Source organism: Chiloscyllium punctatum, chromosome 7 (assembly GCF_047496795.1).
Source record: "Chiloscyllium punctatum isolate Juve2018m chromosome 7, sChiPun1.3, whole genome shotgun sequence".
NCBI lineage: Eukaryota > Metazoa > Chordata > Chondrichthyes > Orectolobiformes > Hemiscylliidae > Chiloscyllium > Chiloscyllium punctatum.
The window spans coordinates 69643888-69671111 of NC_092745.1; the positions used below are offsets into that span (position 1 = coordinate 69643888).

A 27224-nucleotide genomic window follows, 5' to 3' on the forward strand; every position below is an offset into this window, starting at 1 on the left:
AATTGGCATACATGCAGTGGGAGAAAAGGAAGGAAAGGGATAGCCAGAAGGATAGAAGGATTTACATTTAAAAAATACTTTTGTAATCACAGGACGATTAAAGGTACTACAAAGCTAATTAAGTATATTTTGGAATAAAAATATAAAGTGAGAGCGAGGGCAACAGAGAGAGAGAGAGAGAGAGAGAGAGAGAGAAAGGATGAGAGCAAGAGTCAGACAGAGAGAGAGAGCACGCGAGAGAGAGAGAGAGAGAGAGCGCGTGAGAGCCACACCAAGGCACACACAGAACATGAACTCAAAATGTTCCCTTCACAGATGCTGCCAGACATGCTAAAATTCTGCAGTTTCTTTTCAGGTCTCCAGCATCTACAGTATTTTGTTTTTCCTCAAGTAGTGCTCCATGTTCTGCCAACAAGGATTTACTGTATTCCTGGAAGTTTGGTCACATGACTAGTGATTGGTCACCCAACATGCTGCCTCACCTTCACGCAACAATTGGAAAGAAAATGAATTAGATTGGCTGCACATTGCTTAATCAAAAGCCTATTTTCATCCATACCAAATAAGCTTCATGATAGGGATGCAAAATGATGAATAAGAAACACAAACATCCTAACCCCAGATGATTTTCCTCCAGGATTGGCCCCAGAAAGTCAAGAAACAAATCTTGAATTCCTGGAGAATTTAGGGGAATCCTGGAGAACTGGCAATATGTAATCGGTGTCAGAAACAACTGTCAGATCTTTCACAGCAAGGCCTCCCAAACAGCAGAAAATAGAAATGATTCATGATGGTGTTTAAAAGACAGATTGGAGAAATTGGTGTTACTGGTGTCAGAGAAAGTGATTTAACAGGACAGTTGATAGTGCACAAAATCAAGGAGCTGAACAAAATGAATATGGGAAAATTGTTCCCAGTACAAGGAGGATGTTGAACGAGAGGACACTGATTCAAAGTGACTGTCAGAAGTAGTACTGGCAACAGAAGGAAAAGCTTTTTGGAGTAGCATATGGGAAAGAACTGGCATTCACTGTTCAAGTGCATTGGAAGGGGCAGATTTGACTAAAAAAAACTGCATAATTATCTAGAACTCAAACAAATTGCAGAGCAATGCACTAAAGGGATGGAGTGGGACTAGGAGAGTTGTCGCAGAGCCAGTATGGACTCGACAGGCCAAATAGCCTTCATTGTGCTTTCACCACTCTATAATTCTACGGAATGGTCAGATATTGCTTTGGGTAGAGGATAGTGGGAATTATTGGTCTAGGCACACGGCAGTTGCTCAAAAATGGTGACATTCAAGCAATAGATGGAATCCCAATTTATCATCTCAATCAGAAGATAGCATCTGAGAGTGCAGGCCTCCCTCAGCACTGCAGAAGCATCAACCCAACTAATGTACTGAAGTGGGACCTGAACCCATAACCCAGTGAGGTAAGAATGCAACGCAACTGAAGCACAGCTCGTGTCAGTTCAGACCAGGATAGGTTTGCGATGGGTCACCAATGCGGCCAACTTGTGTGCCTGGACACCAGCTGAGAACAGGACGGCACAGTGGCTCAGTTGTTAGCACTGCTACCTTAGTGCCAGGGACCCAGTTTCGATTCCAAACTCGGCCGAGTGTCTTGTGGAATTTGCACGTTCTGCCTGTGTCTATGTGGGTTTCCTCCAGGTGGTCCAGTTTCCTCCCACAGTCCAAAAACATGCATGCCAGGTGAATTGGCTAGGCCAATAGTGTTGGGTGCATTAGTCAGAGGGAAATGGGTCTGAATGGGTTACTCTTTGGATGGTCAGTGTGGACTTGTCGGACCTGATTCCCTACAGTGTGGAAACAATCTAATCTAAACCAGTGGACTATTCATAGGGAATAGCGTCCCAGTAAAATTCAAAATCTATTAATTAAAGTTCCTTGGACAGGAATAATTTCTGTGCTGGCTATATTCTGCTGTGGAAGGACATTGAAATGGCCTTCAGACATTGTACGCAAACATTTTGGAATTTAGTCTAGGTCCTTAAACCTACTTCACTATATACAGTTTGTCTATATCTCAATGTCATTTATCTACCTTTACTTTATACTCATTGACACCCAATTAAATAGAAGCCACTTAATTGCTGGTTCCGAAGAGGAGTTCTTCCAGGAGGCTGATGGAGTTTATTTTGGATAAACATGAGGTGCTGCATTTTGGAAAGGCAAATAAGCAGGACTTATACACTTAGTGGTAAGGTCCTAGGGAGTGTTGCTGAACAAAGAGTCCTTGCAGTGCAAGTTCATAGTTCCTTGAAAGTAGCCTCACAAATCGATAGGATAGTGAAGACGGCTTTTCGTATGTTTTCCTTTATTGGTCAGAGCACGGAGTTCAGGAGTTGAGGGGTCATCTTGAGACTGTACAGGTCATTGGTTAGGCCACATTTGGAATACTGCATTTAATTCTGGAAGGACGTCATGAAACTTGAAAGGGTTCAGAAAAAATTTACAAGGATGTTGCTTGGTTTGGAAGGCTTCAGCTATAGTGAGAGGTTGAAGAAGCTGGGTCTATTTTCCCTAGAGCATCGGAGGCTGAGGGGTGACCTTAAAAGTTTATAAAATCATTAGGGCATGGATGTGGTGAATAGCCAAGGTCTTTTCCCCAGGGTAGCGGAGTCCAAAACGAGAGGGCGTAGGTTAAAGGGGAGAGGGGGAAAGTTTTAAAAGGGGAACTAGAGGCAATATTTCCACACAGAGTGTGGTGTGTGTATGGAATGAGCTGCCAGAGGAAGTGTTGGAGGCTGGTACAATTGCAGCATTTAAAAGGCATCTGGATGGGTATATCAAGCGGAAAGGTTTAAGAAGGATATGTGCCAAGTGCAGGCAAATGGGACTAAATTAGGTTAGGCTATCTGGTCAGCATGGACAGGTTGGACCAAAAGGGTCTGTTTCTGTGCTGTACATCTATGACTCTGATTCAAAATATTAACTGTTTCTGCACCAATGCTGCCAGATCTGCTGAGTTTCTCCAATACTTTTTATTTCAGATTTCTAGCATCCATCAGTATTTTATTTTCATTTCATGTCACGACCTGGTTTGCTAACATTAACAGGGCATTAACAAAACTGCATGAGCAGACAGGATTATCCTGGTTTTTTTGTTTTTGAAAAGAACCGGAGAAGCTGAAACAAGCAGCTCAGCTCCACTCTCAGACTTCCATCTAAAAGTGTTTCTCCCACCTGCCTCCCACTGAAGGGCACAACATTTCCTGCCAGTTTCAATCTCAAACTAAATCTTCAGGGGAGATTCATGTTCAGCATTTATACAGCACTGAATATTTCCCAGTTTCACCGCTCATTACCCTGGTAAAAAGCAAGGTGAAGCAATAATTAAAAGCCTGTCCAAAATCAAAACAGCAGATGGCCTACAAATGCTATTCAACAAGCTGGTTATATCTCCTCATTGGTTATGAATCTGCAACATAAACTACATGGAATACACAGTTAAAAATCACAACACCAGGTTATAGTCCAACAGGTTTATTTGGTAGCACTACCTTTTGGAGTGCTGCTCCTTCATCAGGTGGTTATGGAGAATAAGATTGTAAGTCAGAATTTATAGCAAAAAAGTTTACAGTGTGATGTAACTGGAATTATATATTGAATTGTTAAGTCTCTCATTTTTTTAAGAATGACCATGTTGGTTTCAGTTCTTTCATATGTAAATCGCAGAACATTTAAAAGTTACATTCTCAAGTAAATTTTAACAATTGGGGTCATCTCCAAATCATGTCTGCATGGAATGCAAATCCACAGGTCCAGAGTTTTGCAGACTTGTTATTTACACCATATCTGCAGGCCAAATGAGCCTGTTAATTACATCTCAATTGTGTTTAATTGTATGCAGTTAGTGCACATTAACAAAGGATTCATGAGACACTGAAGCAGAGGACTATTGGGGCACTGTGGTAGCATTCCTGCCTCCAAGGCAGAAGCCCTGGGTTCAAGTCCCACCTGCTCCAGAGGTGTGTAATAACATCACTTGTACAGGTGATATAGAAACATCAATTGTCTGAAACATGGCTTCTAGGTTAAGGGATATTTATGATTACCACTTGCAAATAAAGAGTGCTTTCAATTCTCTCAGTGCATGGAGAGAGTCCAGCGAAAGTTCACTGGACTGATTCCTGGGATATGAAGACAGACTGGAATGACTGACCTTGTACTCATTGGAATTTAGAAGAATGGAGAGGGGAATTTCATGTGAACACAAAGTCCTGAGGAGACTGGACAGGCCAGATGCAGGAAGAATGTTCCTGATGTTGGCTGATGTCCAGACAAAGGGTTCACAGCCTAAGACTGAGGGGTAAGCCATCAGGACTGAGATACAAGGAACAGTGCTGGGTCCACTACTTTTCATCATTTATATAAATGATTTGGGTGTGAGCATAAATTGTATAGTTAGTAAGTTTGCAGATGACACCAAAATTAGAGATGTAGAAGACAGCAAAGAAGGTTCTCAGTTTACAACAGGATCTTGATCACATAGGCCAATGGGCTGAGACGTGGCAGATGGAGTTTAATTCAGATAAGTGAAAGGTGCTGCATTTAGGGAAAACAAATCTTAGCAGGAATTATACACTTAATGGTAAGGTCCCACGGAGTGTTGCTGAACAAAGAGAACTTGGAGTGCAGGTTCATCACTCCTTGAAAGTGGAGGCAAAGGTAGATAGGATAGTGAAGGTGGTGTTTGGTATGTTTTCCTTTATTGGTCAGAGTATCGAGTACAGGAGTTGGGAGGTCTTGTTGTTGTTGTGGTTCTGTTCGCCGAGCTGGGAATTTGTCTTGCAAACGTTTCGTCCCCTGTCAAGGTGACATCCTCAGTGCTTGGGAGCCTCCTGTGAAGCGCTTCTGTGCTGTTTCTTCCGGCATTTATAGTGGCCTGTCTCTGCCGCTTCCGGTTGTCAGTTCGAGCTGTCCGCTGTAGCGGCCGGTATATTGGGTCCAGGTCGATGTGTTTGTTGATAGAGTCTGTGGATGAGTGCCATGCCTCTAGGAATTCCCTGGCTGTTCTCTGTTTGGCTTGCCCTATAATGGTAGTGTTGTCCCAGTCGAATTCATGAATTCGACTGGGACAACACTACCATTATAGGGCAAGCCAAACAGAGAACAGCCAGGGAATTCCTAGAGGTATGGCACTCATCCACAGACTCTATCAACAAACACCTCGACCTAGACCCAATATACTGGCCGCTACAGCGGACAGCTCGAACTGACAACCGGAAGCGGCAGAGACAGGCCACTATAAATGCCGGAAGAAACAGCACAGAAGCGCTTCACAGGAGGCTCCCAAGCACTGAGGATGTCACCTAGACAGGGGACGAAACGTTTGCAAGACAAATTCCCAGCTCGGCGAACAGAACCACAATAACGAGCACCTGAGCTACAATTCTTCTCCCAAACTTTGAAGGTCATGTTGTGGCTGTACAGGACATTGGTTAGGCCACTGTTGGAATAGTGTGCGTAATTCTGGTCTCCTTCCTATCAGAAGGATGTTTTGAAACTTGAAAAGGTTCAGAAAAGATTCACAAGGATGTTGCCAGGCTTGGAGGATTTGAGCTATTGGGAGAGGCTGAATAGGCTGGGGCTGTTTTCCCTGGAGTTTCGGAGGCTGAGGGTTGACCTTCTAGAGGTTTATAAAATCATGAAGGGGAATGGATAGGATAAATAAGTCTCTTCCCTGGGTGAGAGTGTCCAGAACTAGAGGGTATAGGGTTAGGGTGAAAGGGGAAAGATATAAAAGAGACCCAAGGGGCAACTTTTTCCACACAGAGGGTGGTGCGTGTATGGAATGAGCTGCCAGAGGATGTGATGGAGGCTGGTACAATTGCAACATTTAAAAGGCATCTGGATGGGTATATGAATAGGAAGGGTTTGGAGGGATATGGGTCAGGTGCTGACAGGTGGGACTGGATTGGGTCAGGATATCTGGTTGGTGTAGACAATTTGGACCAAAGGGTCTGTTTCCGTGCCGTATATCTCTATGACTCAGAATTCCTTCACTTACTTGTGAACCTGTGGAATTCTTTCAGAAAGCAGTTGGAGCCAGTTCATTAGATATATTCAAAAAGGGTGTCAGACAATCAACAAACAATCAAGGTATTTTTCAATGTATAATTTGTTACATCACACTGTAAACTTGTGCTATAAATTCTGTGTCTCACAATTGTATCCTCCACTACCACCTGATGAAGGAGTGGTGCTCTGAAAGCTAGTGCTTCCAATTAAACCTGTTGGACTATAACCTGGTGTTGTGTGATTTGTAACTTTGTCCACCCCAGTCCAACACCAGCTCCTCCAAATCAAATCAACAGACAGACAGACAGACAGACAAGGATGTCTAAAGCAACACTCATAATTGATGGGGACTGGTAAATGAATTCACCTCGGATTCCCCTGAAATTCTCAGAGAGGTAAGTCATGATGGTGGCTCGGGGAGGCAATTTGGATAAAAGTCACTCTCAAAGAATTGGTGAGGAGTTTCTCCTCCCATCACAGACTGCATCCCTCCTCAGCTTGATGCTGATAGGGTCACCTGGTCTCGAACACCCCTGGAATCTGAACAATTCCTCTGAAAAGACTTGCTATTGTAAAAGATGCAAACCAGTGAATTACATTTGGCTAAAGCTAACTAATAGACTGTGAAGTCAAAGAACCAGTGGAATACAACAGAGCCATAACAGATCTTGTCCGCATCCTTTGGGGTGGCACGGTGGTTAGCACTGCTGCCTCACAGTGCCAGGGACCTGGGTTTGATTCCAGCCTCAGGCAACTGTCTGTGTGGAGTTTGCACATTCTCCCCGTGTCTGCATGCGTTTCCTCCGGATACTCCGGTTTCCTTCCACAGCCCAAATATAGTCATGCTAAATGGCCCATAGAGTTAGGTACATTTGTTAGGGGGAATGAGTCTGAGTGGGTTACTCTTCAGAGGGTCGGTGTGGACTTGCTGGGCTGAAGGGCCTGTTTCCACACTGTAGGGAATCTAATCTAATCTGAAATCTCTGGGGTTTAGATTAGACTGGTGCTGGAAAAGCACAGCAGGTCAGGCAGCATCAGGAATGAAGGGCTTTTGCCCGAAATGTCGATTTTCCTGCTCCTTGGATGGGGGCACGATGGCTCAGTGGTTTAGCACTGCTGTCTCACAGCACCAGTGTCCCAAGTTCAATTCCAGCCTTGGGCAACTGTCTGTGTGGAGTTTGCATGTTCTCCCAGTGTCTGCGTGGGTTTCCTCCGGGTGCTCCGGTTTCCTCCCACAGTCCAAAGATGTGCAAGTCAGTTGAATTGGCCATGCTAAATTACCCATAGTGTTAAATGCATTAGTCAGAGAGAAATGGGTCTGGGTGGGTTACTCTTCGGAGGGTTGGTGTGGACTTGTTGGCCGAAGTGCCTGTTTCCACACTGTAGGGAATCTAATCTAAACTCTGGTTTCCAGCATCTGCAGTCCTCATTTTTGCCCATAACAAATCTCTCCTGACCCACTCTGAATCAAAAGAGGAAACAATGATAACTTTGTTATCTTAGTGCAATTGGAGCATTCTTGACCGCTTCTCTTACTCAAATGGGTCAAAGGGCAGAGATGGTTCAGGAGTTCATTTCAGGAAGGCGTATAAAACTTACAAGACACCAGCAACATCAGGCCTCAACAAGCGAGAACTAGCAAAGGAGAAAGAATTGCAGGATATGAATGTTAACATTTTAATTCAGTTCCTCTGCTTCCCCCCACCACCACCCTCCCTGCACTGGAGCAGGAATAACATGCAAAACACCAAACTTTTTAAACATAAAACTGGTTTCACAATTGCTAGTATGCAACCTCCAGGGCTCTAAAACACTGGCACAACATCAGTCATTGTGTGCCATAAAATAATTCCTTAAGTGCTTGAAGACACTTCATTAATGTCATAAAATACTATAAAATACCTCTTTTCTACATAAAGAGCTCTGGCACTATTCAGATAGCTTCATAACTGATGAATACATTTATTACAAGAAAAATTGCAGTTCAACTGCCAGTTTTGATTGATTGTTAAGCATGAATTGAATGTATTAAAAGTGCACACCAGACTATAAGAGAATTTCTTAGGCCATAACAAAATGCAATTATAGCTTGAGAAAGAGTTATACAGAAACAGGTCACTTGAGTCTGCACTAGTCCTTCCTGACTCAGCTCTCATTGTAAGCTTCCATTCCCAGCTTTGTCTCACATATTTAATTAACTTCCCTTTAAATAGCTTTTCATCCTTTCGTATGGATCGAACACCACAGTTCCAGTATCATCTTTGCAAATCCTTTTTGCACCTTGCCTCCCCAAGTAGCTCTAACTGTACCCTGTTATTGAAAGGAAAGAGAGAATAAAAAAAGTTTCAACACCGGATTAGCATAACTCTGCTTTTCAAACCTACCCCTCAAGAAATAATCTTGGTTTGCAAGTTGATTTTCAAATGATTATTCCAGCAGATCAATATGAAAGATATAAAGAGCAACGGAGAGAAGGGCTCTACCTGCTAAACAACGAAGGAATAATGACCTTATGCAAATAATGAAAGATGTGACAAGAATCAATAGCTGTATTCCAAGATCCTTCTGCTCCTCTGTCTTATGTAATCCTTGACCCTGCTGAAATTGCTGGAGAAACTCAGCAGGTCTGGCAGCATCTGTGGGAAGAAAGCAGAATTAATGCTTAGAGTTTGGTGGTTCGGCAGATGCTACCAGACCTGTTAAGTTTCTCCAGCAAATCATTTTTGTTTCAGATTTCCAGCATCCGCAGTGCGTACGGTTTATTTCTCCATGCTGAAATTCATTTAATGATTGTATTGTCTATACTGAAAATTCATTATAGCCTTGTAATTTGTTGCAGTCCTCTTCTGTTGACTGTCCCTGCTGTTTTAATGCTAAAAATTGCACTTTTGAGCCCTAAGTCTAAAGTATTAATACATAATAATCCACAGTGGGCACAAGACTGACCCTGGTATAACTGCATTTTCCCCTATTCTGCTTTTTGATCTCAAATTATTAGATAAAATGGCATCATATCGGAGGTCTTCTGGAAATCAACATACATTGGCCCTCATATGTACACTTTCAGCTCTTCAAAAAAAAACAAATGGACTCAACGAGCATGTCACCTATGGCTTTCGCATATGAAAGGTGTGCTGATGATCCTTGATTTTTAACAGACAACTCAGGATGTTGGAAAATCTCAAAGCAATCCCTGTAATATTTCATCAACTCACTCCATGCCCTTACCAAATGGCCCCAATACATTCATTTGCAAAACAAATATGCAGAAATCATTGTTATATTATGGACACAATCAGACTGCCATCATACATTACTAAATTGTCAATGGCATTGGGATGCTGCTAAGGACTTCTGTTCATTCACTTGCTTAGTACAATGTCCCACCATAATAGTGATACTAGTGATGACCTTACATACAATTCTACTTTCAATTTACCGTTACTTATGGATGCTTTAAGTGTACTGCTCAAAATGTCAACTTAAAATTCTCTCTGCAGGAAATACACATAATTGCACCTTTGTCTTATGATCCTTGGGACTGTTTCATATACAGCAACCAAATTTTGCAAAATTAAGACACAAAAATAGCATTTACTTTGTGAATGTTAAATTTGTAAATTCACCACAAGTTTCTAGGATTAAAACTAAAGAATGCATTGTAGAATGTGTGTGTCCATTTAAAAATATGTCTCATACCACCTTGAAGTAATACGATTTCTGGTTTAATGACTTAGATTAGAGTACCTACAGTATGGAACCAGGCCCTTCGGCCCAACAAGTCTATACTGACCCTCTGAAGAGTAACCTACCGAGACCCATTCCCCTACATTTACCCTGTCAGAGTATTGAGTATAGGAGTTGGGAGGTCATGTTGTGGCTGTACAGGACACTGGTTAGGCCACTGTTGGAATATTGCGTGCAATTCTGGTCTCTTTATCGGAAAGATCTTGTGAATCATGAAAGGGTTCAGAAAAGATTTACAAAGGATGTTTGCCAGGGTTGGATGATTTGAGCTATAGGGAGACGCTGAACAGCCTGGGGCTGTTTTCCCTGGAGCGGAGGCTGAGGGGTGATCTTATAGAGGCTTATAAAGATTATGAGGGGTCGGGGAGTCCAGAACTTGAGGGCATAGGTTTAGGGTGAGAGGGGAAAGATATAAAAAAGGACCCAAGGGGCAACTTTTTCCACGCAGAAGGTGGTATGTGAATGGAATGAGCTTCCAGAGGAAGTGATGGAGGCTGGTACAATTGCAACATTTAAGAGGCATTTGGATGGGTATATGAATAGGAAGGGTTTGGAGGGATACGGGCCAGGTACTGGCAGGTGGGAGTAGATTGGGTTGGGATATCTGGTCAGCATGGATGGGTTGGACCGAAGGGTCTGTTTCCATGCTGTGCATCTCTATGACTTTGGACAATTTAGCACGACAAATTCACCTGATCTACACATCTTCAGACTGTGGGTGGAAGCTGTAGCACCTGGAGGAAACCCACGCAGACTCGAGGAGAATGTGCAAACTTCAGACAGACAGACAGTCGCCAGAGGCAGGAATCGAACCCGGGTCCCTGGCACTGAGGCAGCAGTGTTAACCACTGAGCCACTGTTCCATATTTTAGATCAATCTCTGTAGAACGTTCCTGTGCCCCCTGACAAAGACCTGGTGTTGTCAATCAAACTGTGATCACGTAACACCCACCTAGCTCCCCAACTGAGATAATGGTAGGTTACGGAATCAGTGACACAGCATTAATTCTATAGTGAAAACTCTCAGGTGCATGTGGACAGAAAGCTCGAAGAAATTGCAAGCACACATTGTTTCCCATTGTAGAATGCTTGTTTTAGAATGTCTGGACCTCTCCAGATTTAAGTGCCTTGTCAGCTGAACAGTTCTGTGAAGTCCTTTCTTTATGACACCTTTTCAATGTAACAATCCCAAAAGTCACCTTAGAGTCAAATGTACAGCATGAAACATATCCTTCAGTCCAACTCATCCATGCCAACCAGAAATCCTAAATTAATCCAGTTCTATTTGCTAGCACTTGGCTCATATCCCTCAACTTTTCCTATTCATATACCCACCCAGATGCCTTTTCAATGTTGTAATTGTACCAGCCTCCACCGCTTCCCCTGGCAACTCATTCCATACATGCAACACCCTCTACGTAAAAAGGTTCCCTCTCAGGCCCCTTTTTAAAATCTTTCCCCTTTCACCTTAAACCTATGCCCTCTAGTTTAGAGCTCCCCTACCCAGGGGACCTCTCCTAAAAGGGTCACTGGTCCTATCCAAAAGCAGCATAAAGAGTACCCTACCTTACCAAATGATTTCTGAAAATCATTCATTCTAATATTTAAAGCTCCCAGGCAGTGTTTTGCATATTCATTGATTGCAAATGGTGTCTGTTCGAAGGTAACTGCACTATTACATGAGCAACTGTCTCCATGAAGTAGAGATGTTTAAACCACAACCCTTCCTTATTCCTCCCAACCCCCAATGAGAATAAGCACCAAATTTGTGGTGGGGTTTCTGGAGTTGAGGCTCCAGTGTCATTTTGGTCAAGTCTCTATAAATCAAATCAATTTTTGCATGGACAAATGTCACATGTACCAAGATACACAGTGAAAAATTTAGATTAGATTACTTACAGTATGGAACAGGCCCTTGGTCCAAGAAGTCCACACCGACCCGCCGAAGTGCAACCCACCCAGATCCATTCTCCTACATTTACCCCTGTCCTAACTCTACAGGCAATTTAGCATGGCCAATTCACCTAACCTGCACATTTTTGGACTGTGGGAGGAAACCAGAGCACCCGGGAGGAAACCCGCGCAGACACGGGGAGAATGTGCAAACTCCACACAGACAGTCTGAGGCGGAAATTGAACCTGGGTCTCTGGTGCTGTGAGGCAGCAGTGCTAGCCACTGTGCCACCGTGCCGCCCACAAAAGTATTGCGTTGCGTGCTATCCAGATAAATCATACCTTACATAAGTACATCGCAAATGCAGACCAAATTCAGAGTAGTGTTGATTCTAAATTGAAGATAAAGCATCTACCAAAAATTCTCAGTATAGATTACATACCTTTAACAGATGCAGTTTATATTTATTTCTTGCATTCCTTACCACTGAGGAATGAAGTAATTTTTATTACACCACAAGACAGTAGATTAACAGTTACAAGGTGATAGTTTATCACAAGGCTTTAATGGGTTGTTTAAACAGCCATAATATATCTCATTGGCAAGAATGGAATTGGTTCATGTCAGCTTTTCATAGAATTTCACCTGGTACTAAAGGGGCATTGCCCCCATACAAAAATACACTGATGTAAACAACCTCCATCCCCAATGATGCACATCACAAATAGAGGATGAAGCACAACACTGATCCACAGTTTAAGTGTTGCATGCCTCTACACAGACATTATCTCCGGATTACTGCCCGAGCCACGTGCCAATTGGCATAGGGACAAGAAAATTAGGCAAGTAAACACGTGGCTAAGGGATTGGTGTGGGAAAGAGGGATTCCACTTCATGGGGCATTGGCATCAGTTTTGGAACAGGGGGGATCTGTACCGTTGGGACGGTCTCCACCTGAACCGATCAGGTACCAATGTTCTAGCAAAGAGGATAAATAGGGTGGTCAGTAGGACTTTAAACTTCTGAGTTGGGGGGGGAAGGGAAAGTGAAAGCGACAGGGAGTATGGAGGTAAATGGAAACATAAACAGCAGGATAGCATGTGTCCAGGCGGATTTAAAATTGAGGCAGACTGAGAATGCAGAAAAAAGCAAGGATAACTTAGGACATATGACTTCCAACATCTCTAATGATAAGGAAGTTAGCATTAAGGCACTTTACCTGAATGCTCGTAGCATTCATAACAAAGCCGATGAACTAATGGCACAGATAATAGTGAATGATTATGATGTAGTAGGCATCACAGAGACTTGGTTACAGCGGGGTCAGGACTGTCAGTTAAACCTCCATGGTTTTTCAACTTATCGAAAAGATAGAGAGGTGGGCAGAGGGGGTGGGGTTGCCTTGTTAGTTAAGAACAAAATTAAATCTATGGTATTGAATGACATAGCGTCGGATGATGTGGAGTCTGTGTGGGTGGAATTGAGGAACCACAAAGGCAAAAAAACCATAATTGGAGTTGTGTATAGACCTCCTAACAGTGGTCAGGACCAGGGACGCAACATGTACCGGGAAATAGAGAAGGCATGTCAGAAAGGCAAGGTTACATTGATCATGGGAGACTTCAATATGCAGGTGGACTGGGTAAATAATGTTGCTAGTGGATCTAAAGAAAGGGAATTCATGGAATGCTTACAGGATGGCTTTTTGGAACAGCTTGTCATGGAGCCCACAAGAGAGCAGGCTATTCTGGACCTAGTACTTTGCAATGAACCAGACTCTATAAAAGATCTTAAAGTAAGGGAACCCTTAGGAAGTAGCGACCATAATATGGTAGAGTTCAGTCTGGAGTTTGAAAGGGAGAAGGCAAAATCGGATGTAATGGTGTTACAGTTGAATAAAGGTAATTATGAGGGCATGAGAGAGGAACTGACTAAAATAGACTGGAAGCAGAGGCTAACCGGGAAGATGGTAGAGCAAAAATGGCAGGAGTTTGTAGGTATAATTGAGGACTCTGTACAGAGGTTCATTCCCAAGAAAAGAAAGATTAACCGGGGAGGGATTAGACAACCTTGGCTGACAAAGGAAGTCAGGAAATGTATTAAAGAAAAAGAGAGATCCTATAAAGTGGCTAAGAACAGTGGGAAATCAGAAGATTGGGAAGGATACAAAAGCAAACAGAGGATAACAAAGAGTGTAATAAGAAATGAGAGGATCAAATATGAAGGTAGGCTAGCCAGTAATATTAGAAATAATAGTAAAAGTTTATTTCAGTACATAAGAAACAAATGACAGACAAAAGTAGACATTGGGCCACTTCAAACTGATGCAGGAAGCCTAGTGATGGGAGGTAAGGAAATAGCAGGAGAACTTAAGTACTTTGCGTCAGTTTTCACAGTGGAAGACATGAGTAATATCCCAAAAATTAAAGGGTGTCACGGGGCTAAGTTGAGTATGGTTGCCATTACGAAAGAGATAGTGCTAGAAAAGTTAAAAAGTCTTAAAATTGATAAATCTCCTGGCCCCGATGGGATACACCCTAGAGTTCTGAGAGAGGTGGCTGAGGAAATAGCAGAGGCATTGGTTGAGATCTTTCAAGAGTCACTGGAGTCAGGAAAGGTCCCAGATGATTGGAAGATGGCTGTTGTAACCCCCTTGTTCAAGAAAGGATCAAGGCAAAAGATGGAAAATTATAGGCCAATCAGCTTAACCTCTGTTGTTGGTAAAATTCTAGAATCCATCATTAAGGATGAGGTTTCTAAATTCTTGGAAGAGCAGAGTCTGATTAGAACAAGTCAACATGGATTTAGTAAAGGGAGGTCATGCCTGACAAACCTGTTGGAATTTTTTGAAGAGGTAACAAGTAGGTTAGACCAAGGAAACCCAGTGGATGTGGTCTATCTAGACTTTCAAAAGGCCTTTGATAAGGTGCCACACGGGAGGCTGCTGAGCAAGGTGAGGGCCCATGGTGTTCGAGGTGAGCTGCTGGGATGGATTGAGGATTGGCTGTCTGACAGAAGGCAGAGAGTTGGGATAAAAGGTTCTTTTTCAGAATGGCAGCCGGTGACGAGCGGTGTCCCGCAGGGTTCGGTGCTGGGGCCACAGCTGTTCGCATTATATATTAATGATTTGGATGAGGGAACCGGGGGCATTCTAGCGAAGTTTGCCGATGATACGAAGTTAGGTGGACCGGCAGGTAATACTGAAGAAGTGGGGAGGCTACAGAAGGATCTAGACAGGTTGGGAGAGTGGTCCAGGAAATGGCTGATGGAATTTAACGTGAGCAAGTGCGAGGTCTTGCACTTTGGCAAAAATAATAAAAGCATGGACTACTTTCTAAATGGTGAGAAAATTAATAAAGCCAAAGCACAAAGGGATCTGGGAGTGCTAGTCGAGGATTCTCTAAAGGTCAACATGCAGGTTGAGTCTGTGATTAAGAAAGTGAATGCAATGTTGTCTCTTATCTCAAGAGGGTTGGAATATAAAAGCAGAGATGTACTACTAAGACTTTATAAAGCTCTGGTTAGGCCCCATTTGGAGTACTGTGTCCAGTTTTGGTCCCCACACCTCAGGAAGGACATACTGGCACTGGAACGTGTCCAGCGGAGATTCACACGGATGATCCCTGGAATGACAGGTCTAGCATATGAGGAACGGCTGAGGATACTGGGATTGTATTCGTTGGAGTTTAGAAGATTAAGGGGAGACTTAATAGAGACGTACAAAATAATACATGGCTTGGAAAAGGTGGATGCTAGGAAATTGTTTCCGTTAGGCGAGGAGACTAGGACCCGTGGACACAGCCTTAGAATTAGAGGGGGTCATTTCAGAACAGAAATGCGGAGACATTTCTTCAGCCAGAGAGTGGTGGTCCTGTGGAATTCATTGCCACGGAGTGCAGTGGAAGCCGGGACGCTAAATGTCTTCAAGGCCGAGATTGATAGATTCTTGTTGTCTAGAGGAATTAAGGGCTACGGGGAGAACACTGGTAAGTGGAGCTGAAATGCGCATCAGCCATGATTGAATGGCGAGTGGACTCAATGGGCCGAATGGCCTTACTTCCACTCCTATGTCTTATGGTCTTATGGTCTTATTTGGGAAAAACCTCTGGAATAATTCAAGAGGCCATTAATTGCAGCAGAACATATAGGAGGATTAGCAGTCTCCCACATCTTTCAAAAAAGGGATTCAGATCATTAAATCACACCACATTCAAACATTCTTGGCTGCTTTACCTCATGAATGTTTAAGACCATGAAACTAAGCCCTTCCCCAACAGGGAGATCAGACACTCCTCTATTATAGAAGCAGTCTGGCATTCGCATCCAGAGCAAACATACCCACAGGGGGAAGCAAAATCCTGGACTGAGGATATGCAAACAATTAAAAAGGGCACAATCTATGCATATCTATTCACCTTCAGGTGAATCTCCCATTTATCTACATATCATTGACCAGAAACGCAACTAGACTTGCTAAGTAAACATGGTGGCTAGGAATACTGCAGCAATTAATTCATCTCCATAATACCCAGAGCCTGTCTATCATCTACATCAGGCATAAGTCAGGAGTGTGATAGAATATTCCCCACTTGCCTGGATGAATGCAACTTGACACCACCTAGACCAAAGCAGCCTGCTTGACTGGCACACCATCCACAAGCATCCATTCCCTCCACCACTGGCACTCAGTCACAGCAGTGTGTATTATTTACAAGATACACTGCAGCGATTCACAAAAGATCCTATGAGAGCACCTTCCAAACCCAAGACCACTTCCATCTAGAAGGGGAAGGTCATTAGATACATTGGAACATCACCACCTAAAAAAGTTTCCCTCCAAGCCACTCACCATCTGAACTGGAGATATAAATCGCAAATCCTTCACTGCTCCTGGATCAAAATCCTGAAATTCCCTCCAAGGGCATTGTGGGTCGACCTACAACATTGGCTGTGGTGGTTCAAGAGGGCAGATCGCCACCACTTCAAGGGCAACTAAGGACAGGTAATAAATGCTGGCCCAGCCAGTGAAGCCTACATCCCATGAGTGAATTAAAAAAAAATTTTAAAAACAAACTTATTTCACTGAACAACTGAGATCGACAAGTCTTTAACTGTTTCTCTAGTATCAAGCCAATTACCTGAAGAGACACAGTATCTGTCACGGGCCACTCCAGCAATCTGACAATGGTTCAATTTTAAAATGCTCATCTTGATTTTCAAAAGCCCCTATGGCTTCAGCTCTCCCCAGCTCTGTAATCTCCTTCAACTCCACATGTCTCAAATTCCTGTGCTCCATTGGATCTGGCCTTTTAAACATTCCCCATTCTCCATGCCTTATAATTTTATTAAGTATCCCTATACCACCTTGTAGCTTAGACTCAAATTTACTTTGATGTTCTTTCTCCAGAGATGGTAACTGACCTGCAGAGTATTTTCCAGAATTTTTCCTGTTTTTATATTAACTTTCCAGTACCCACAGTGTTTCACTTTTGAATGAAAATCTACCAGTTTTCCCATTGCAGGCTATGTATGCATCTTCAGTAATGGCAATGTCTCAACAGTGCATCACTGTTAAGCAGGACTTACCAAATATCCAGCTAACATTCATCAGTCTCTGGGTTACTCAAACTAAGTACATCATGGAAAGCATTGTATTTTCTATGCAATCCAAAAAAAAAGGTTGGCCAAAACTGGTAGAATTTCACCCAAGATTAAGTTTCCAATATTTTCCCATAGTCTGTGCAGGCTTTTCAATACCCAGATCTTGAGAATGGTGCTGTATAAATACATTGTCTCTTTTGCAATCATGAGAAGGTAGCTGTGGGAAGGATAATACATAAGATGTGTCACTTGTACGTGAGGCCTCTGTAGTTGCCCCATCAGGAGATTTCTGGAAAGTGGATGAACTGCTATTTGCTCAATCTTTAAACAGTTTACGAAGCAGAGTCTTTCAAATCTATTTTGATTCAACAACCCTAATTGCCAGGAGCTCTCAGAGGTGGGGTATAATCACGGCATGGTTTTTCCTGGTTTATTTCTTGACCCAACTGCTAAATCGGAGAGTAATTAACGGGAATTGTCTCTCATATGGATGCTTCCCCTGAATTACAAGTCTAACATTTCTAGGCAATCACCTAGTTCAAAAAGACACGTCCTGCCATCAAAAAATAGTGAAAGCTTGCATTATATTGAAAGAGACTCCAAGTGCAACATTGTAAATGAATCAATCGATCTCTCAATTACTTTGAGATTCCCTCTGTTAATCTTGCATCTCAGTCAAGGTGAATCTTAGAGTTAAACCAAAAGAGTCATTTTTTCCTGTCAGTTGCAGATCAGCAGTCAACAGCAAGTAAGAGCAACAAGAAAACTTCTAAATGACACAGACTGGGTCTGACCTGTCTCGTCTACTTGGAAATAGATACCCAGAGCAACTATTTACTTCGTTCCCAAGTATTATTGTTTCACTCAGTTACCATTTCCAATTAGATCCTATCAAATTTCTTGTATACCCTACTTTAAAAAGGGTTCAGTCACACTCTGATCTGTTACTCCATTTACTTCACAGATCAGTTTAAGAGTCAAGGTTCCACCCAAGTTTTGTAGGCTTGTCAACAGAAACACGCGAGAGTCAAAGGAAGTATATCAAACAAGCTTCAGGCATAATGATAACCATCAGCAAGATTCAGTCTCTTCACATGGATGACAACAAACCAAAAAAGAGTATACTATAGAGAAAAGAGCAGGGTGCCCTCCAGTATCCAGGACAACATTTCTCTCTAATGCCAGCAACATCTTTGCCTATTCTTCCAGAACTGAATAATTTTGAATATTGAGTCCCCATCTCTGTTGCAATGCAACCTCATCTCCAATAAGTGTACATCCCACTACAATGTGGAGGAAGTGAGGACTGCAGATGCTGGAGATCAAAGTCTAAGAGTATGGTGCTGGAAAAGCATAGCCGGTCAGGCAGCATTGAAGGAGCAGGAGAATTGATGTTTCGGGCATAAGCCCTTCATCAGGAATGGTTTATGATGAAAGGCTTATGCCTGAAATGTCAATTCTCCTGCTCCTCAGATGCTGCCTAACCGGCTGTGCTTTTCCAGCACCATACTCTTCAAATCCCGCCAAATATATGTTGCCCTCTGATTATGTCCAGAAGCCATTTTGTGCCTGATCGGCTTCTGGACGTACCTACAGGGCAACAATTGTTGAATTTTAAAATGTACTATATGGGCCACGGTGGAGGGGTGTCAGAGGAGGATGGTGCATCAGATTACAGGCAGGTTAAACAGGACAGGTAGGAAAGTCACATGGCGTTTTATTTGGGACCTTAACAAGAACCAGGTCAGATGACCTGATATTTCAAAATAAGTGACCATTTTAAACAAAATAGTTCAAGTCTAAAAATTAACCTGGATTTTTAGTGTATGGTCTACAATTCAAATTCCAGGCCAAAATGTGTGAACTTTATCCAAATGAGGGGGAGAAGAAATGACTGCCTTTATTAATGTGACCTTTGGGCAGCAGAGGAGCTGGTTGGGCTCCCTCTGCTCCATATTACAGACAAGACATACATCTCCACAAATCTCAAACCTGGCCAAAGTTCCACAGCTTTTTGTACCATTCAGTTGCCTGTTTAAGTCCTTGGTCTGACAGGTGAGGAATTAACAGGTTGGAGATGATCATGTCTCAGATGGAGCATTCAGACACATGGGAAGCAGGATTAAAATAAGGCAGAGAGGTATTGTCACAAGGTATGGTTTGGGGGAATTCACATTTTCAGTGGCATAATTTGAAAATGTGTCACGAAGCTGCATGGTGGGTACACAGCTGATGCCTGTATAATCTAATCCACAATAAGCTCGAGGCTTTCACTGTCAAAAAAATTGTGTTTTAATAAAATCTAATCCATAATGGTGCTCAAATAATGCTCAGAAAGTACATCAACAGTTTCCAATCCTAAATAAATACATAGATCATAATCGGATTGTTGGATTACTTTGAAATATGTATGGCACATATCTTTGTAAGAAGACAAACGATAACAATTTGCATTTTTCATTTTTGCCTTTTCTTCTAGAACGTTGAATACTCTGAATATGGAGCTCCCCATCTCTGCTGCAATGCAACCATGTCTCTGTAATAGACATGTCATATTAAATTTATTTCTGTTTGTAGGCTTGTCAACAGATGCAGAGCTATCACAAATAGAGATAAAGTTGTTACAACTTGATAGCTATGAGAGACTTGGTTGCAGAATGGGGGGTTTAGCATTCAAGAATATTCAAAACTCTGGAAAAATAGGCAAAAATGCAAAAAGGTGGTGAGGTAGTGGTCAATAAAAGACGGCTGCAGCGTGGTGGGTAATTGTGATAGTGAAGCAATAAATTGTGATATGAAATTAGTCTGGGTTGAAATAAAGAATTGAAAGAGAAAGAAGTCATGAGTGGGAGGCAGCTACAGACCTCCAGTGAGTTGCTTATGCAATTGGGAAATATTGGTAACATTAGTAAGAACACTACAATGGTTATGGGTGATTTTAATCTGCACGTTGACTGGAAAAATCAAGTGGGTAAGGATAACATGGAAGGCATTTATAAGAATGCATCAGGGATTGCTTCCCAGACCAGTATATTGCCAAACCTACCCAAGTATAGATTGATTAACCCTATCTCATTGCATATTAATGCAGATCTCATAGCTACAGTGTCTCTCCACAGACTTTCTCCAGCCTTTTCAGTTTTGATATCAGATTTCCAGCATTTGGAGTATTTGACTTCACTGTATCCCATAGTGAAGGATCCTTTGGGAGGTTACTGATCACAACGTAGAAGAATTTCAAATTTGGACTGAGTGAGAGAAACTCAGATCTTAAACTCAGTTCTCGACTTAAATAAGGGCATTACAAAGATATGAGGCAGTTGTCTAAAGGTTGGAAAGACCTACCTAGTGGAGTTCCACAACAAATCAGTCCTCGGGTCTCAATTGTTTATTATCTAAATTAATGGCTTAGATGAGGGGTCAGCGTAATGTATCCAAATTTACCAATGACAAATATAGATAGGAGGTCATGTGCTGGAGATAAGAAATCTGCAAGGGGTTGAGTAAATGGACCAAAATAAAACTTGGCAGATGGGAGCTTAATGTAGGAGGGGAAAAAAATGAAAGGAGGGGTCATGCACTTTGGTAGGAGGAAAATCAGACTTTAATGAAAAGAGACTCCCAAAAAAAAAGGTGTTCTTGTGCATGGAGCAAAATAATGCAGCAAAATTTGACAAATGGAATTTAGGATTTTATTGCTCGGGATCAGAGCTTAAAAATAGAGAAATCTTGTTCCAGTTGTACAGAGCATTAGGGAGACCTCACCTGAAGTATTACAGAGTTTTGGTCCCAGTATTTAAGCTAGCATACGTATGGGCATTGGAGGCAGATCGAGAGAGATTCAATAGGCAGCATCCTAGGGTGAAGGGGTTGACCTATGAAGAACATCTAAACAGGTATGGCCTTTAATTATAAGCATTTAAAAGAAGGAGACTCTTATTGAAACATACAAGATTTTGAGGGGGGTCTACAGTGTAGATCTCAAGAAGATAGTTCCACTAGTGGGGGATCTCTCAAACTAGGGGGACATATTTCCAGAATAAGTGGACACTCATTTAAAACGGAGATGTGAAGGTATTTATTCTCCCAGAGGGAAATGAACATCTGGAATTCTCAGATCTGTGGAGACCAGATCACTGAAAAAAATAGAAGTGTTTAAGGAAGAGGTGAATAGATTTTTGAAAAGGTTGGAGAATTGAGGGTCATGATGTGCTGGTACTAAAACAAAAGGAATGGAGTTTGAGGCAGATCAGTAATGATCTTTGTTGAATGGCAGGTGTATTAGAGGAGGTGGTGAATGCCCTACTTTGCTCCTATTTCTTATACATTCCTATTGTTATAGCTAAGCACATGAAGTCAATTCATGCCAAGTATGTCAGGCAAAGGTTGGGAGATTGGCTCTTGACCATTAGCTAGTACACCAATAGACAAACAAGCTGAAATGATATAGAATCGGTAGCTTCATTTGACAGCTGCAGGTAGGATATGATGCATAAAATTGGAATTAATTTTTTTTAAAAAGGGCCAAATGACAGCGACTATAGAAACTCAAAACTGCAGAACCTCAACACTTGTTTCATGTGAGAACATTGTTAGAAATTTAAAACAACTTCAACCTGCTGAGCTACTGAAGAGCAGATAATACCCAATAATCAGAAACATGGATCCTCATCTTCAACCTATTATCCTTTAAGCTCCCATTCCTCATTTGCTGACATGGGGTGCACTCACTCACAAGGAACTCAAAAGAACATTTTGGCCACTTTTATAGTGTGAATAATACATTTAACCAAAAGGAGGAAGGAACAAAATTGAAATCTGGACTAATTTTAATATGTACACACAATTTCAAATACACATCTGACAACAGGAGAAACATACAGATTGATGCCCTAATCTATTTAATCAAACAATTGCCCAGAGTTACAGGTCACATATATATTCCATACAGTCTGACCAATTCTGCAGGTATTCAGCAGACAGAGTATTGCCAGAGGCTTTGAAGCTGCTGACACAGCTTATGTAACCAAATGCAGAGACTTCAGGCCAGTGCTCAGGGTTAGAACAATAAGTTGCTGCTAAATAAAGTGAGATCTGATGGACAAATGGAAGGGAGGGACATGGCACAGGGAGCTGATGGAATCAGAATCCCTACAGTGTGAAAGCAGGCCATTCAGCCCATCCAACCACACCAACACTGAAGAGCATCCCCACACTATTCAAGTAACCCCTGCATTTACCACAGCAAACTCACCTACCCCTGCACATCCCAGGACACTACAGAACAACTTAGCATGGCCAATCCACCCAACCTGCACATCTTTGGACGGGAGCACCCAGCGGAAACCCATGTAGACACAGGAAGAATGTGCAAAGAGTCACCCTAGGCTGGAATCGAATCCTGGTCTCTGGTGCTGCGAGGCAGCAGTGCTAACCACTGAGCTACCATGGCCCCCAAGGTAGTCCAAAAATGTCCTTTTCTGGCCTTACTAATATTCATCTGCTCTTTCTCCACTATGGATGCCTCAGGTCATTTTAAACTTAGGTTTAGGAGCAGCTTCTGTTATTTCTGCTGTTCAGGGTTTGAATGCTGCACTTGGGTTCACAGCCTCTGGAATTACAGCAAAACTGATGCCAATCATCACCAGTGTCAATGGAGGGACAGTACCATCTGGATGTTTTCTGACCATACTTCAGTCCTTTGGTACTGCAGGATTTACTTTAACTACCATGGTCTTGTTGGGAGTTGTGGATGCCTTCAGTCCCATCATTATCAGTATTAAACTGGCTATTTTCTGAAACTGAGCAAGGTATCAACACTGCCTGCAGAAATAAATTGTTATTTTTGTTAAAAAAAAACAAAAATAAAATTCATGTATCAGAAACTTGAAAATAACAGAATCGCAGCTGGCACACCAAAGTAGAGAAGTCTTACACTGTTTGAAGTTCCCTCTTAGAAGTGAAACGGAGGCACGGTTTTCCCTTCTCAGACACACAAAAGGTTCAGGAGCACAGTTTCAAAGATCAGGGGAGTGTTTCCCAATGCCTCGACTAATGGTTGCTCCTTCCAGAAACATCGTTGAAAAACAGGTTATCTGGTCATGATCACATTACTGTATGTGAGAGCTTGCTGGTTGCAAGTCAGCTGCAGTGGGTTCCTACAGTGACTATAATTCAAAAGCACTTCGCTGGCTGTCAAACCTTTTTCCTCAACCTCATGATGCAATTGATATTGATGTGGTATTCAGTAATTTCTGCACAGAGTAAAGTCAATGGGTCTGAGTGTCTCAGGGAGCCCAGTTACTGACCCATAAGCTTCAAACGAATAGTCCTCACTTTACAGCAGAGGCTTCTAATTTAGATGTTGACATTTTCAATATTTTTAAAAGGTGACTTATTTTTTTAGTTCCTGAATAATAAAACTGCCGGGCTGGAAATTCCGCTGTTGCCTGGGTCAAAAGTCCATATGTGATGTGTGTCAGGGGAGAGAAAAAGGATTGCTCAGAGTAGAGGCTAAAGAATGCACAAAACACTTGACGTAACAAGATGTATCTTGTACAGGGAGGTGAAAAAATAATCAGAAAATATTTTGCTCATTCAAACAAGTCAAGGTCGAGTAGGAATCTTGCTGGACTGGTGTGTAACTAATAGTTTTCAGAAAGAGCATCCAGCTTTTTTTTCCACAATTAGCAGATTACCACATGGAGTGCATGAACCCATGTAACAAGAAACGCATTGTAAGATTTCTGAAAAATTAGAGGATTAGGAAAGCATCGTATTTTCATGAGTCTGCCTGGAATTTTTTACAGCTACAACGACTTCACCATTTAAGTATCTTTCACACTATATTCTTATTCACACTCAATTGAATTTACTCCAGTTGACTCAAGCTTGGCAGATGCATCTTCAATAGGAATAACTGTAGGGCTAAGAATGTCACACCATGCAAGAACTGCGAAAAAAAAACACATACATCAGACAAGCCAGCAGGAAACGTGCCACCAGGATACATGAACACTAACTGGCCACCAAAAAAACACGACGTACTATCATTTGTTTCTATACATACAAAAGGACGACAACTGTGACTGGGACAACAGACACATCCTAGGACAGGTGAAACAAAGACCTGCATGAGAATTCTTAGAGGCATGGCATTCTAACAAGAACTCCATCAATAAACACATCAATTTAGATCCTATCCACCTCCCCTTAGGGGAAAAAAACAGAAATGACATCACCCACCTTAAGAAACTAAGACCTATAAATAGTGAGGCAGAACATACCACCAGTGCTTCACCATAGACTCTCACTAATGGTGTTACCTAGTATGGTGACTAAACATCTGAAAACAAACCTTCAAGCTCAGCAAGCTAACTCACATACTCATCAACCTGAACTAAAATCTTCTCAATGTCATACTATTTTAAAAATAGAGAAAAGATGCTAATAAATATCTTAATTTATTTTTCGAAAATAAAAATTGCTCCATGCTAACAAAATCTGAGCTAATCCTGCAGCATTTAAAATGGTCATAAGCTGGCAAGACATACCATTAATCCTTTCTTCAGTATCTCAGACATATTGGCCATATATTCGCAGCAACCATTACAAATCTGAAGTCTGTAAGTTATGACTGATAAGGTAATCAGTCCTATTCATGTCTGACTCCTCTTCATCTCAACTTTGATCAAGCAACATAAGCCCATTTGAAGTTCTGATGGCTGTAATGAGGCTTGGTAATTAGATTCAATGTGCAGCAATACTTGTCGGGTCACAGAGGGTAGTAACAGACTCGACAACAGTAGCAGCATACATGCACAGATCGGATATTGCTGCAACCTTCAGAGTTTTAATTTTGATCTCACAAAAGTTCGGAGAGGTGATCATGAGTGGTCTATGTTCTGTTCTACAACACTGCTCATAGCATTGTTTCCGTACAATCTATTGCCCAAGATCTTCAGGACCCTGGAGTAACCTTGCAATGATGTTACAGAGGGTAAAAACAATGACTGCAGATGCTGAAAACCAAATACTGGATTAGTGGTGCTGGAAGAGCACAACAGTTCAGGCAGCATCCAACGAGCAGTGAAATCGACGTTTCGGGCAAAAGCCCTTCATCAGGATTCCTGCTCGTTGGATGCTGCCTGAAATGATGTTACAGAGCTGAGAATAAAAAGCATTGTGTGCAAAATTGGAACAGCCAAGTCTGGAAGATACACCAGATCAGATTACAATACCTTGGAGACAGTGAGATCTGCAGATGTTGGAAAGTCAGAGTTAATAAAGTGTGGAGCTGGAAAAAGCACGGCAGGTCAAGCAGCAAAGGAGCAGGGGAGTTGATGTTTCAGGTGGGAACCAAAAAGGTTCTCAGACAACAAATACCAACAGAAATGCATGAAGAATAAATAGATTAGCTCCTATTTTTGCAACTTCAAGACCAGAGCGCAGTCTATCTCGGAATACCAGATTTAGAAGTATTTAGTATTAATGTGTAATGAATGCTTTTGAAGTCGAAGCCTGAAGATGATTCATCAACTTGACTTCTCTTCACCCAGTCTATCTTGGTACAAAACTCATTGTGGAGTCAAACCACGTGATAAAACACAATGGGTAAAAGGAGACAACAGAACAATTTAGCATGGAGGGGAGCACCATGCACTGCTACTGAAAGGCTGTATAGGTTTGTTTGTAGTCTTATGGAGTTCTGTGACCCAAATCACCAGGTTCCTGAAGCAGCAGAAACTGGATTCATGGCTCAAGATACAAAAGGCAGGAATCTGGATATGCTGACCTCTGTGGGAATTGCCTGGCATGTTTGATCCTCCACAAAAGGAAATTCTCCTGCTGTCTGCGACCCTCTATGAAGTGCCGCCTACTCCATGCTAAAGTCAGAGTCTTCAGACAATTCCGTAGGGCTAAGCCAGACAGTTACCCGGAAACAGGTCAGTGAGAAAACAATTAGTCTAACTCGTGGATAATTACACACAGACAACCCCACCAACATTCATAGTGACCCTCCTGTCATTAAGAAACTACTTGAGAAGCTGTTTGAGACGATATTACAATTTCACAAAAAAAAGGTACACGAAACCCATGCTGCATCAATAACACATCCAACCACACACTGACCTCCAGGTTAGGACCACATTGCTGGGGTAGCCAAGAAAATCTAACCAGTTGCATCCAAATCCTCCCTACTGGTAGGAAGCAAGAATGGACCTGCATTTATAGAACTTTTCTCAGTGCTATACAACCAGTGTGATCACTGTTCATTTCGTCAGCAGGTGTGGCTTAGGATTTGCTCAGAGCAAGGTCTCAAAATGCACTGAAAAAAAGATGTGGTTTGCCACAGGAACAACAAAACTAGCCACGCATTCAATTAGTAATAGCCCAAACCACACATCATCTTCCTAAATTAGGCCTGAGCAGCACAGATAAAGGCTGGAGCCCGACCTATCCCATTCAGGGATAAATGTCAGTGTTTTGACAGCTGAATAAGTCAGATCCCAGGCTCAAGTATTTTGAGAATTTGGAGTATTGTGCGTAGTTTAGGCCCCATATCTCAGGAGGGATGTACTGGCCCTGGAGTGTGTTCAGAGGTGGTTCTCGAAATTGGTCCCAGAAATGAACAGCTTAACATATCAGGAACGTCTGAGGACTCTGGGTCTATACTCCATAGCGTTTAGAAGGATGAGGGGGTATCTAATTGAAACTTACAGAATAATGAACGGCCTGGACAGAGTAAATGTTGGAAAGATGTTTCCATTGATAGGAGAGTTTAGAACCCTAGGGCATAGCCTTAGAGTAAACGGGAAGACATTTTAGAACAGAGATAGTGAGCAACTTTTCAACCAGAGTGGTGAATCTTTGCAATTCATTGCCACAGAAGGCTGTGGAGGCCAGGCCACTGAGTATATTTAAGACTGAGATAGA

The 27224-nt window shown here is 42.2% G+C and overlaps 1 protein-coding gene across 7 annotated transcripts in view; it reads right to left on the bottom strand.

The window, feature by feature from the left end:
* Positions 1–27224, bottom strand: part of nos1apa (nitric oxide synthase 1 (neuronal) adaptor protein a) — a 389677-nt gene that overhangs the window by 293027 nt on the left and 69426 nt on the right. Inside the window, exon 1 of one of the 7 annotated variants that reach the window (XM_072573933.1) lies at positions 23224–23366. The exons of the other annotated variants lie outside the window; for them this stretch is intronic. The gene's annotated coding sequence lies outside the window, so the exon portion shown is untranslated. Of the gene's footprint in view, positions 1–23223; positions 23367–27224 lie in introns of those variants that run through there. 7 annotated transcript variants of the gene reach the window in all.